General features: G+C 58.5%; 5 non-coding genes and 1 pseudogene across 5 annotated transcripts; all 6 read right to left on the bottom strand.

The window, feature by feature from the left end:
- Positions 1-2,269: 2,269 nt before the first annotated feature.
- LOC147328776 (5S ribosomal RNA) lies at positions 2,270-2,388 on the bottom strand (annotated as a pseudogene).
- Positions 2,389-3,870: 1,482 nt separating this feature from the next.
- LOC147328775 (5S ribosomal RNA) lies at positions 3,871-3,989 on the bottom strand. The gene has a single exon (XR_015129725.1). It is a non-coding gene; the product is annotated as a 5S ribosomal RNA (ribosomal RNA).
- A 2,482-nt stretch (positions 3,990-6,471) lies between these two features.
- Positions 6,472-6,590, bottom strand: LOC147328774 (5S ribosomal RNA). Its single transcript, XR_015129698.1, has one exon. It is a non-coding gene; the product is annotated as a 5S ribosomal RNA (ribosomal RNA).
- Positions 6,591-8,227: 1,637 nt separating this feature from the next.
- LOC147328773 (5S ribosomal RNA) lies at positions 8,228-8,346 on the bottom strand. Its single transcript, XR_015129708.1, has one exon. It is a non-coding gene; the product is annotated as a 5S ribosomal RNA (ribosomal RNA).
- A 1,575-nt stretch (positions 8,347-9,921) lies between these two features.
- On the bottom strand, positions 9,922-10,040 carry LOC147328772 (5S ribosomal RNA). The gene has a single exon (XR_015129714.1). It is a non-coding gene; the product is annotated as a 5S ribosomal RNA (ribosomal RNA).
- Positions 10,041-11,773: 1,733 nt separating this feature from the next.
- Positions 11,774-11,892, bottom strand: LOC147328771 (5S ribosomal RNA). Its single transcript, XR_015129705.1, has one exon. It is a non-coding gene; the product is annotated as a 5S ribosomal RNA (ribosomal RNA).
- Between the last annotated feature and the right edge of the window lie 1,116 nt (positions 11,893-13,008).

Genomic DNA, 13,008 nt, shown 5'->3' with positions numbered 1-13,008 from the left:
GTGGCCTCAGCCAGCAGCCACAGGCCCTGGTGTGGTGTAAGTGGCCTCAGCCAGCAGCCACAGGCCCTGGTGTGGTCTAAGTGGCCTCAGCCAGTGCCACAGGCCCTGGTGTGGTGTAAGTGGCCTGAGTAAGAGCCACAGGCCCTGGTGTGGTGTAAGTGGCCTCAGCCAGCAGCCACAGGCCCTGGTGTGGTGTAAGTGGCCTGAGCAAGTGCCACAGGCCCTGGTGTGGTGTAAGTGGCCAAAGCCAGAGCCACAGGCCCTGGTGTGGTGTAAGTGGCCTCAATAGCAAATAAGGCCCTGGTGTGGTGTAAGTGGCCTGAGCAAGAGCCACAGGGCCTGGTTTGGTGAAGATGGCCTCGGCCAGAAGCGCAGGGCCTGGTGTGATGTGAGTGGCCTGAGCAAGAGCCACAGGCCCTGGTGTGGTGTAAGTGGCCTCAGCCAGCAGCCACAGGCCCTGGTGTGGTGTAAGTCACCTCAGCCAGAAGCCACAGGCACTGGTGTGGTGTAAGTGGCCTCAGCCAGCAGCAAAAGGGCCCTGGTGTGGTGTAAGTCACCTCAGCCAGCAGCCACAGGCCCTGGTGTGGTGTAATTGGCCTCAATAGCAACTAAGGCCCTGGTGTGGTGTAAGTGGCCTGAGTAAGAGCCACAGGCCCTGGTGTGGTGTAAGTGGCCTCAGCCAGCAGCCACAGGCCCTGGTGTGGTGTAAGTGGCCTGAGCAAGTGCCACAGGCCCTGGTGTGGTGTAAGTGGCCTGAGCAAGAGCCACAGGGCCTGGTTTGGTGAAGATGGCCTCGGCCAGAAGCGCAGGGCCTGGTGTGATGTGAGTGGCCTGAGCAAGAGCCACAGACCCTGGTGTGGTGTAATTGGCCTCAATAGCAACTAAGGCCCTGGTGTGGTGTAAGTGGCCTGAGTAAGAGCCACAGGCCCTGGTGTGGTGTAAGTGGCCTCAGCCAGCAGCAAAAGGGCCCTGGTGTGGTGTAAGTGGCCTGAGCAAGTGCCACAGGCCCTGGTGTGGTGTAAGTGGCCTGAGCAAGAGCCACAGGGCCTGGTTTGGTGAAGATGGCCTCGGCCAGAAGCGCAGGGCCTGGTGTGATGTGAGTGGCCTGAGCAAGAGCCACAGGCCCTGGTGTGGTGTAAGTGGCCTCAGCCAGCAGCCACAGGCCCTGGTGTGGTGTAAGTCGCCTCAGCCAGAAGCCACAGGCACTGGTGTGGTGTAAGTGGCCTCAGCCAGCAGCAAAAGGGCCCTGGTGTGGTGTAAGTCGCCTCAGCCAGCAGCCACAGGCCCTGGTGTGGTGTAGATGGCCTCAGCCAGCAGCCACAGGCCCTGGTGTGGTGTAAGTGGCCTCAGCCAGCAGCCACAGGCCCTGGTGTGGTCTAAGTGGCCTCAGCCAGAAGCACAGGGCCTGGTGTGATATGAGTGGCCTGAGCAAGAGCCACAGGCCCTGGTGTGGTGTAAGTGGCCCGAGCAAGAGCCACAGGCCCTGGTGTGGTGTAAGTGGCCTGAGCAAGAGCCACAGGCCCTGGTGTGGTGTAGGTGGCCTCAGCCAGCAGCCACAGGCCCTGGTGTGGTGTAGGTGGCCTCAGCCAGCAGCCACAAGCCCTTGTGTGGTGTAAGTGGCCTCAGCCAGCAGCCACAGACCATGGTGTGGTGTAATTGGCCTCATTAGCAACTAAGGCCCTTGTGTGGTTTAAGTGGCTTCAGCCAGCAGCCACAGGCTCTGGTGTGGTGTAAGTGGCCTCAGCCAGCAGCCACAGGCCCTGGTGTGGTGTAAGTGGCCTCAGCCAGCAGCCACAGGCCCTGGTGTGGTGTAGGTGGCCTCAGCCAGCAGCCACAGGCCCTGGTGTGGTGTAAGTGGCCTCAATAGCAACTAAGGCCCTGGTGTGGTCTAAGCGGCCTGAGCCAGTGCCACAGGCCCTGGTGTGGTGTAAGTGGCCTGAGCAAGAGCCACAGACCCTGGTGTGGTGTAAATGGCCTCAATAGCAACTAAGGCCCTGGTGTGGTGTATGTGGCCTCAGCCAGCAGCCACAGGCCCTGTTGTGGTGTAACTGGCCTCAGCCAGAGCAACAGGCCCTGATGTGGTGTAAGTGGCCCCAGCCGGTCACTCAGGCCCTGGTGTGGTGTAGGTGGCATCAGCTAGCAGCACAAGACATTGGAAAAGAGCCAAAAGCAATGTCGTTAATGTGCCCTCATTAATGGGGAGCTGCTTTTGGTCTTTTAATACACCCCTTCTCTGGATCAAAAGCGGTTCAATGACATGAAAATGAAAGCCTTACAGCACCAGGTATTCCCAGGCAGTCTCCCATCCAAGTACTAACCAAGCCCAGCCCTGCTTAGCTTCCGAGATCAGACGAGGTCGGGCGTGCTTAGGGTGGTATGGCCGTAAGCTGCTGGCCCCAGCACAATGTCTCAATTTATGGATTCAAGTGATTAGGTGGCAAGTACCTGAAGTTACGAAGACAATCCTATAACCATACCTGCATGTTTGCATAATACCCTAACCCAAAGGCTCAGTTTGGCATTTATCCAACAGCACAGGCCCTGGATTGTTGAAGATGGCCACAGCAAGCAGCACAGGGCCTGGTTTGGTGAAGATGGCCTCAGCCAGAAGCACAGGGCCTGGTGTGATATGAGTGGCCTGAGCAAGAGCCACAGGCCCTGGTGTGGTGTAAGTGGAATCAGCCAGCAGCCACAGGCCCTGGTGTGGTGTAAGTGGCCTGAGCCAGAGCCACAGGCCCTGGTGTGGTGTAACTGGCCTGAATAGCAAATAAGGCCCTGGTGTGGTGTAAGTGGCCTCAGCCAGAGCCACAGGCCCTGGTGTGGTGTAAGTGGCCTCAATAGCAACTAAGGCCCTGGTGTGGTGTAAGTGGCCTCAGCCAACAGCCACAGGCCCTGGTATGGTGTAAGTGGCCTCAGCCAGCAGCCACAGGCCCTGGTGTGGTGTAAGTGGCCAGAAGCGCAGGGCCTGGTGTGATGTGAGTGGCCTGAGCAAGAGCCACAGACCCTGGTGTGGTGTAATAGGCCTCAATAGCAACTAAGGCCCTGGTGTGGTGTATGTGGCCTCAGCCAGCAGCCACAGGCCCTGGTGTGGTGTAACTGGCCTCAGCCAGCAGCCACAGGCCCTGGTGTGGTGTAAGTGGCCTCAGCCAGAGCCACAGGCCCTGATGTGGTGTAAGTCGCCTCAGCTAGCAGCACAGGGCCTGGTTTGGTGAAGATGGCCTCGGCCAGAAGCACAGGACCTGGTTTGATATGAGTGGCCTGAGCCAGCAGCCACAGGCCCTGGTGTGGTGTAAGTGGCCTCAGCCAGCAGCAACAGGCCGTGGTGTGGTGTAAGTCGCCTCAGCCAGAAGCCACAGGCCCTGGTGTGGTGTAGGTGGCCTCAGCCAGCAGCCACAGGCCCTGGTGTGGTGTAAGTGGCCTCAGCCAGCAGCCACAGGCCCTGGTGTGGTGTAAGTGGCCTGAGCAAGAGCCACAGGCCCTGGTGTGGTGTAAGTGGCCTGAGCAAGAGCCACAGACCCTGGTGTGGTGTAATTGGCCTCAATAGCAACTAATGCCCTGGTGTGGTGTAGGTGGCCTCAGCCAGCAGCCACAGGCCCTGGTGTGGTGTAAGTGGCCTCAGCCAGCAGCCACAGGCCCTGGTGTGGTGTAAGTGGCCTCAGCCAGAGCCACAGGCCCTGATGTGGTGTAAGTGGCCCCAGCCGGTCACTCAGGCCCTTGTGTGGTGTAGGTTGCATCAGCTAGCAGCACAAGACATTGGAAAAGAGCCAAAAGCAATGTCGTTAATGTGCCCTCATTAATGGGCAGATGCTTTTGGTCTTTTAATACACCCCTTCTCTGGATCAAAAGCGGTTCAATGACATGAAAATGAAAGGCTTACAGCACCAGGTATTCCCAGGCAGTCTCCCATCCAAGTACTAACCAAGCCCAGCCCTGCTTAGCTTCCGAGATCAGACGAGGTCGGGCGTGCTCAGGGTGGTATGGCCGTAAGCTGCTGGGCCCAGCACAATGTCTCAATTTATGGATTCAAGTGATTAGGTGGCAAGTACCTGAAGTTACGAAGACAATCCTATAACCATACCTGCATGTTTGCATAATACCCTAACCCAAAGGCTCAGTTTGGCATTTATCCAACAGCACAGGTCCTGGATTGTTGAAGATGGCCTCAGGAACCAGCACAGGGCCTGGTGTGTTGTACATGGCCACAGCAAGCAGCACAGGGCCTGGTTTGGTGAAGATGGCCTCGGCCAGAAGCACAGGGCCTGGTGTGATATGAGTGGCCTGAGCAAGAGCCACAGGCCCTGGTGTGGTGTAAGTGGAATCAGCCAGCAGCCACAGGCCCTGGTGTGGTGTAAGTGGCCTCAGCCAGAGCCACAGGCCCTGGTGTGGTGTAACTGGCCTCAATGGCAAATAAGGCCCTGGTGTGGTGTAAGTGGCCTCAGCCAGAGCCACAGGCCCTGGTGTGGTGTAAGTGGCCTCAATAGCAACTAAGGCCCTGGTGTGGTGTAAGTGGCCTCAGCCAGCAGTCACAGGCCCTGGTGTGGTGTAAGTCGCCTCAGCCAGCAGCCACAGGCTCTGGTGTGGTGTGGTGTAAGTCGCCTCAGCCAGCAGCCACAGGCCCTGGTATGGTGTAAGTGGCCTCAGCCAGCAGCCACAGGCCCTGGTGTGGTTTAACTGGCCTCAGCCAGCAGCCACAGGCCCTGGTGTGGTGTAAGTGGCCTCAGCCAGAGCCACAGGCCCTGATGTGGTGTAAGTCGCCTCAGCTAGCAGCACAGGGCCTGGTTTGGTGAAGATGGCCTCGGCCAGAAGCACAGGGCCTGGTGTGATATGAGTGGCCTCAGCCAGCAGTCACAGGCCCTGGTGTGGTGTAGGTGGCCTCAGCCAGCAGCCACAGGCTCTGGTGTGGTGTAAGTCGCCTCAGCCAGCAGCCACAGGCCCTGGTGTGGTGTAGGTGGCCTCAGCCAGCAGCCACAGGCCCTGGTGTGGTGTAATTGGCCTCAGCCAGCAGCCACAAGCCCTGGTGTGGTGTAAGTGGCCTCAGCCAGCAGCCACAGGCCCTGGTGTGGTGTAAGTGGCCTCAGCCAGTGCCACAGGCCCTGGTGTGGTGTAAGTGGCCTGAGCAAGAGCCACAGAGCCTGGTGTGGTGTAATTGGCCTCAGCCAGCAGCCACAGGCCCTGGTGTGGTGTAAGTCGCCTCAGCCAGAAGCCACAGGCACTGGTGTGGTGTAAGTGGCCTCAGCCAGCAGCAAGAGGGCCCTGGTGTGGTGTAAGTGGCCTCAGCCAGCAGCCACAGGCCCTGGTGTGGTGTAAGTGGCCTCAGCCAGAGCCACAGGCCCTGGTGTGGTGTAACTGGCCTCAATAGCAAATAAGGCCCTGGTGTGGTGTAAGTGGCCTCAGCCAGAGCCACAGGCCCTGGTGTGGTGTAAGTGGCCTCAATAGCAACTAAGGCCCTGGTGTGGTGTAGGTGGCCTCAGCCAGCAGCCACAGGCTCTGGTGTGGTGTAAGTCGCCTCAGCCAGTGCCACAGGCCCTGGTGTGGTGTAAGTGGCCTCAGCCAGCAGCAAAAGGGCCCTGGTGTGGTCTAAGTGGCCTCAGCCAGCAGCCACAGGCCCTGGTGTGATATGAGTGGCCTGAGCAAGAGCCACAGGCCCTGGTGTGGTGTAAGTGGCCCGAGCAAGAGCCACAGGCCCTGGTGTGGTGTAAGTGGCCTGAGCAAGAGCCACAGGCCCTGGTGTGGTGTAGGTGGCCTCAGCCAGCAGCCACAGGCCCTGGTGTGGTGTAGGTGGCCTCAGCCAGCAGCCACAAGCCCTTGTGTGGTGTAAGTGGCCTCAGCCAGCAGCCACAGACCATGGTGTGGTGTAATTGGCCTCATTAGCAACTAAGGCCCTTGTGTGGTTTAAGTGGCTTCAGCCAGCAGCCACAGGCTCTGGTGTGGTGTAAGTGGCCTCAGCCAGCAGCCACAGGCCCTGGTGTGGTGTAAGTGGCCTCAGCCAGCAGCCACAGGCCCTGGTGTGGTGTAGGTGGCCTCAGCCAGCAGCCACAGGCCCTGGTGTGGTGTAAGTGGCCTCAATAGCAACTAAGGCCCTGGTGTGGTCTAAGCGGCCTGAGCCAGTGCCACAGGCCCTGGTGTGGTGTAAGTGGCCTGAGCAAGAGCCACAGACCCTGGTGTGGTGTAAATGGCCTCAATAGCAACTAAGGCCCTGGTGTGGTGTATGTGGCCTCAGCCAGCAGCCACAGGCCCTGTTGTGGTGTAACTGGCCTCAGCCAGAGCAACAGGCCCTGATGTGGTGTAAGTGGCCCCAGCCGGTCACTCAGGCCCTGGTGTGGTGTAGGTGGCATCAGCTAGCAGCACAAGACATTGGAAAAGAGCCAAAAGCAATGTCGTTAATGTGCCCTCATTAATGGGCAGCTGCTTTTGGTCTTTTAATACACCCCTTCTCTGGATCAAAAGCGGTTCAATGACATGAAAATCAAAGGCTTACAGCACCAGGTATTCCCAGGCAGTCTCCCATCCAAGTACTAACCAAGCCCAGCCCTGCTTAGCTTCCGAGATCAGACGAGGTCGGGCGTGCTAAGGGTGGTATGGCCGTAAGCTGCTGGCCCCAGCACAATGTCTCAATTTATGGATTCAAGTGATTAGGTGGCAAGTACCTGAAGTTACGAAGACAATCCTATAACCATACCTGCATGTTTGCATAATACCCTAACCCAAAGGCTCAGTTTGGCATTTATCCAACAGCACAGGCCCTGGATTGTTGAAGATGGCCACAGCAAGCAGCACAGGGCCTGGTTTGGTGAAGATGGCCTCAGCCAGAAGCACAGGGCCTGGTGTGATATGAGTGGCCTGAGCAAGAGCCACAGGCCCTGGTGTGGTGTAAGTGGAATCAGCCAGCAGCCACAGGCCCTGGTGTGGTGTAAGTGGCCTGAGCCAGAGCCACAGGCCCTGGTGTGGTGTAACTGGCCTGAATAGCAAATAAGGCCCTGGTGTGGTGTAAGTGGCCTCAGCCAGAGCCACAGGCCCTGGTGTGGTGTAAGTGGCCTCAATAGCAACTAAGGCCCTGGTGTGGTGTAAGTGGCCTCAGCCAACAGCCACAGGCCCTGGTATGGTGTAAGTGGCCTCAGCCAGCAGCCACAGGCCCTGGTGTGGTGTAAGTGGCCAGAAGCGCAGGGCCTGGTGTGATGTGAGTGGCCTGAGCAAGAGCCACAGACCCTGGTGTGGTGTAATAGGCCTCAATAGCAACTAAGGCCCTGGTGTGGTGTATGTGGCCTCAGCCAGCAGCCACAGGCCCTGGTGTGGTGTAACTGGCCTCAGCCAGCAGCCACAGGCCCTGGTGTGGTGTAAGTGGCCTCAGCCAGAGCCACAGGCCCTGATGTGGTGTAAGTCGCCTCAGCTAGCAGCACAGGGCCTGGTTTGGTGAAGATGGCCTCGGCCAGAAGCACAGGACCTGGTTTGATATGAGTGGCCTGAGCCAGCAGCCACAGGCCCTGGTGTGGTGTAAGTGGCCTCAGCCAGCAGCCACAGGCCCTGGTGTGGTGTAAGTGGCCTCAGCCAGTGCCACATACCCTGGTGTGGTGTAATTGGCCTCAATAGCAACTAAGGCCCTGGTGTGGTGTAAGTCGCCTCAGCCAGCAGCCACAGGCCCTGGTGTGGTGTAGGTGGCCTCAGCCTGCAGCCACAGGCCCTGGTGTGGTCTAAGTGGCCTCAGCCAGTGCCACAGGCCCTGGTGTGGTGTAAGTGGCCTGAGCAAGAGCCACAGACCCTGGTGTGGTGTAAATGGCCTCAATAGCAACTAAGGCCCTGGTGTGGTGTATGTGGCCTCAGCCAGCAGCCACAGGCCCTGGTGTGGTGTAACTGGCCTCAGCCAGCAGCCACAGGCCCTGGTGTGGTGTAAGTGGCCTCAATAGCAACTAAGGCCCTGGTGTGGTGTAAGTGGCCTCAGCCAGCAGCCACAGGCTCTGGTGTGGTGTAACTGGCCTCAGCCAGCAGCCACAGGCCCTGGTGTGGTGTAAGTGGCCTCAGCCAGAGCCACAGGCCCTGATGTGGTGTAAGTGGCCCCAGCCGGTCACTTAGGTCCTGGTGTGGTGTAGGTGGCATCAGCTAGCAGCACAAGACATTGGAAAAGAGCCAAAAGGAGTGTCGTTAATGTGCCCTCATTAATGGGCAGCTGCTTTTGGTCTTTTAATACACCCCTTCTCTGGATCAAAAGCGGTTCAATGACATGAAAATGAAAGACTGACAGCACCAGGTATTCCCAGGCAGTCTCCCATCCAAGTACTAACCAAGCCCAGCCCTGCTTAGCTTCCGAGATCAGACGAGGTCGGGTGTGCTCAGGGTGGTATGGCCGTAAGCTGGTGGGCCCAGCACAATGTCTCAATTTATGGATTCAAGTGATTAGGTGGCAAGTACCTGAAGTTATGAAGATAATCCTATAACCATACCTGCATGTTTGCATAATACCCTAACCCAAAGGCTCAGTTTGGCATTTATCCAACAGCACAGGCCCTGGATTGTTGAAGATGGCCTCAGGAACCAGCACAGGGCCTGGTGTGTTGTACATGGCTACAGCAAGCAGCACAGGGCCTGGTTTGGTGAAGATGGCCTCGGCCAGAAGCGCAGGGCCTGGTGTGATGTGAGTGGCCTGAGCAAGAGCCACAGGCCTTGGTGTGGTGTAAGTGGCCTCAGCCAGCAGCCACAGGTACTGGTGTGGTGTAAGTGGCCTCAGCCAGCTGCAAAAGGGCCCTGGTGTGGTGTAAGTCGCCTCAGCCAGCAGCCACCGGCCCTGGTGTGGTGTAGGTGGCCTCAGCCAGCAGCCACAGGCCCTGGTGTGGTATAAGTGGCCTCAGCCAGCAGCCACAGGCCCTGGTGTGGTGTAAGTGGCCTCAGCCAGCAGCCACAGGCCCTGGTGTGGTGTAAGTGGCCTCAGCCAGTGCCACAGGCCCTGGTGTGGTGTAAGTGGCCTCAGCCAGTGCCACAGGCCCTGGTGTAGTGTAAGTGGCCTCAGCCAGTGCCACAGGCCCTGGTGTGGTGTAAGTGGCCTCAGCCAGTGCCACAGGCCCTGGTGTGGTGTAAGTGGCCTCAGCCAGCAGCCACAGGCCCTGGTGTGGTGTAAGTGGCCTCAGCCAGTGCCACAGGCCCTGGTGTAGTGTAAGTGGCCTGAGCAAGAGCCACAGACCCTGGTGTGGTGTAATTGGCCTCAGCCAGAAGCCACAGGCCCTGGTGTGGTGTAAGTCGCCTCAGCCAGAAGCCACAGGTACTGGTGTGGTGTAAGTGGCCTCAGCCAGCTGCAAAAGGGCCCTGGTGTGGTGTAAGTCGCCTCAGCCAGCAGCCACCGGCCCTGGTGTGGTGTAGGTGGCCTCAGCCAGCAGCCACAGGCCCTGGTGTGGTATAAGTGGCCTCAGCCAGCAGCCACAGGCCCTGGTGTGGTGTAAGTGGCCTCAGCCAGCAGCCACAGGCCCTGGTGTGGTGTAAGTGGCCTCAGCCAGTGCCACAGGCCCTGGTGTGGTGTAAGTGGCCTGAGCAAGAGCCACAGGCCCTGGTGTGGTGTAAGTGGCCTGAGCAAGAGCCACAGACCCTGGTGTGGTGTAATTGGCCTCAATAGCAACTAATGCCCTGGTGTGGTGTAGGTGGCCTCAGCCAGCAGCCACAGGCCCTGGTGTGGTGTAAGTGGCCTCAGCCAGCAGCCACAGGCCCTGGTGTGGTGTAAGTGGCCTCAGCCAGAGCCACAGGCCCTGATGTGGTGTAAGTGGCCCCAGCCGGTCACTCAGGCCCTTGTGTGGTGTAGGTTGCATCAGCTAGCAGCACAAGACATTGGAAAAAAGCCAAAAGCAATGTCGTTAATGTGCCCTCATTAATGGGCAGATGCTTTTGGTCTTTTAATACACCCCTTCTCTGGATCAAAAGCGGTTCAATGACATGAAAATGAAAGGCTTACAGCACCAGGTATTCCCAGGCAGTCTCCCATCCAAGTACTAACCAAGCCCAGCCCTGCTTAGCTTCCGAGATCAGACGAGGTCGGGCGTGCTCAGGGTGGTATGGCCGTAAGCTGCTGGGCCCAGCACAATGTCTCAATTTATGGATTCAAGTGATTAGGTGGCAAGTACCTGAAGTTACGAAGACAATCCTATAACCATACCTGCATGTTTGCATAATACCCTAACCCAAAGGCTCAGTTTGGCATTTATCCAACAGCACAGGCCCTGGATTGTTGAAGATGGCCTCAGGAACCAGCACAGGGCCTGGTGTGTTGTACATGGCCACAGCAAGCAGCACAGGGCCTGGTTTGGTGAAGATGGCCTCGGCCAGAAGCGCAGGGCCTGGTGTGATGTGAGTGGCCTGCGCAAGAGCCACAGGCCCTGGTGTGGTGTAAGTGGAATCAGCCAGCAGCCACAGGCCCTGGTGTGGTGTAAGTGGCCTCAGCCAGAGCCACAGGCCCTGGTGTGGTGTAACTGGCCTCAATAGCAAATAAGGCCCTGGTGTGGTGTAAGTGGCCTCAGCCAGAGCCACAGGCCCTGGTGTGGTGTAAGTGGCCTCAATAGCAACTAAGGCCCTGGTGTGGTGTAAGTGGCCTCAGCCAGCAGTCACAGGCCCTGGTGTGGTGTAGGTGGCCTCAGCCAGCAGCCACAGGCTCTGGTGTGGTGTAAGTCGCCTCAGCCAGCAGCCACAGGCCCTGGTGTGGTGTAGGTGGCCTCAGCCAGCAGCCACAGGCCCTGGTGTGGTGTAATTGGCCTCAGCCAGCAGCCACAAGCCCTGGTGTGGTGTAAGTGGCCTCAGCCAGCAGCCACAGGCCCTGGTGTGGTGTAAGTGGCCTCAGCCAGTGCCACAGGCCCTGGTGTGGTGTAAGTGGCCTGAGCAAGAGCCACAGAGCCTGGTGTGGTGTAATTGGCCTCAGCCAGCAGCCACAGGCCCTGGTGTGGTGTAAGTCGCCTCAGCCAGAAGCCACAGGCACTGGTGTGGTGTAAGTGGCCTCAGCCAGCAGCAAGAGGGCCCTGGTGTGGTGTAAGTGGCCTCAGCCAGCAGCCACAGGCCCTGGTGTGGTGTAAGTGGCCTCAGCCAGAGCCACAGGCCCTGGTGTGGTGTAACTGGCCTCAATAGCAAATAAGGCCCTGGTGTGGTGTAAGTGGCCTCAGCCAGAGCCACAGGCCCTGGTGTGGTGTAAGTGGCCTCAATAGCAACTAAGGCCCTGGTGTGGTGTAGGTGGCCTCAGCCAGCAGCCACAGGCTCTGGTGTGGTGTAAGTCGCCTCAGCCAGTGCCACAGGCCCTGGTGTGGTGTAAGTGGCCTCAGCCAGCAGCAAAAGGGCCCTGGTGTGGTGTAAGTCGCCTCAGCCAGCAGCCACAGGCCCTGGTGTGGTGTAGGTGGCCTCAGCCAGCAGCCACAGGCACTGGTGTGGTGTAAGTGGCCTCAGCCAGCAGCAAAAGGGCCCTGGTGTGGTGTAAGTGGCCTCAGCCAGCAGCCACAGGCCCTGGTGTGGTGTAGGTGGCCTCAGCCAGCAGCCACAGGCCCTGGTGTGGTGTAAGTGGCCTCAGCCAGCAGCCACAGGCCCTGGTGTGGTGTAAGTGGCCTCAGCCAGCAGCCACAGGCCCTGATGTGGTGTAAGTGGCCCCAGCCGGTCACTTAGGCCCTGGTGTGGTGTAAGTGGCATCAGCTAGCAGCACAAGACATTGGAAAAGAGCCAAAAGCAGTGTCGTTAATGTGCCCTCATTAATGGGCAGCTGCTTTTGGTCTTTTAATACACCCCTTCTCTGGATCAAAAGCGGTTCAATGACATGAAAATGAAAGGCTTACAGCACCAGGTATTCCCAGGCAGTCTCCCATCCAAGTACTAACCAAACCCAGCCCTGCTTAGCTTCCGAGATCAGACGAGGTCGGGCGTGCTCAGGGTGGTATGGCCGTAAGCTGCTGGCCCCAGCACAATGTCTCAATTTATGAATTCAAGTGATTAGGTGGCAAGTACCTGAAGTTACGAAGACAATCCTATAACCATACCTGCATGTTTGCATAATACCCTAACCCAAAGGCTCAGTTTGGCATTTATCCCACAGCACAGGCCCTGGATTGTTGAAGATGGCCTCAAGAACCAGCACAGGACCTGGTGTGTTTTACATGGCCACAGCAAGCAGCACAGGGCCTGGTTTGGTGAAGATGGCCTCAGCAAGCAGCCACAGGCCCTGGTTTGGTGTAAGTGGCCTCAGCCAGCAGCCACAGGCCCTGGTGTGGTTTAAGTGGCCTCAGCCAGCAGCCACAGGCCCTGGTGTGGTGTAAGTGGCCTCAGCCAGCAGCCACAGGCCCTGGTGTGGTCTAAGTGGCCTCAGCCAGTGCCACAGGCCCTGGTGTGGTGTAAGTGGCCTGAGTAAGAGCCACAGGCCCTGGTGTGGTGTAAGTGGCCTCAGCCAGCAGCCACAGGCCCTGGTGTGGTGTAAGTGGCCTGAGCAAGTGCCACAGGCCCTGGTGTGGTGTAAGTGGCCAAAGCCAGAGCCACAGGCCCTGGTGTGGTGTAAGTGGCCTCAATAGCAAATAAGGCCCTGGTGTGGTGTAAGTGGCCTGAGCAAGAGCCACAGGGCCTGGTTTGGTGAAGATGGCCTCGGCCAGAAGCGCAGGGCCTGGTGTGATGTGAGTGGCCTGAGCAAGAGCCACAGGCCCTGGTGTGGTGTAAGTGGCCTCAGCCAGCAGCCACAGGCCCTGGTGTGGTGTAAGTCACCTCAGCCAGAAGCCACAGGCACTGGTGTGGTGTAAGTGGCCTCAGCCAGCAGCAAAAGGGCCCTGGTGTGGTGTAAGTCACCTCAGCCAGCAGCCACAGGCCCTGGTGTGGTGTAATTGGCCTCAATAGCAACTAAGGCCCTGGTGTGGTGTAAGTGGCCTGAGTAAGAGCCACAGGCCCTGGTGTGGTGTAAGTGGCCTCAGCCAGCAGCCACAGGCCCTGGTGTGGTGTAAGTGGCCTGAGCAAGTGCCACAGGCCCTGGTGTGGTGTAAGTGGCCTGAGCAAGAGCCACAGGGCCTGGTTTGGTGAAGATGG

Source organism: Aulonocara sp. 'chitande type north' Nkhata Bay, linkage group LG5 (genome assembly GCF_057382095.1).
Source record: "Aulonocara sp. 'chitande type north' Nkhata Bay isolate Kocher_YH1m ecotype deep benthic linkage group LG5, A_spYH_male_GT1.1, whole genome shotgun sequence".
Lineage (NCBI taxonomy): Eukaryota > Metazoa > Chordata > Actinopteri > Cichliformes > Cichlidae > Aulonocara > Aulonocara sp. 'chitande type north' Nkhata Bay.
The sequence above is the reverse complement of the archived record's forward strand: the minus strand, read 5'-3'. Positions and strand labels throughout refer to the sequence as shown.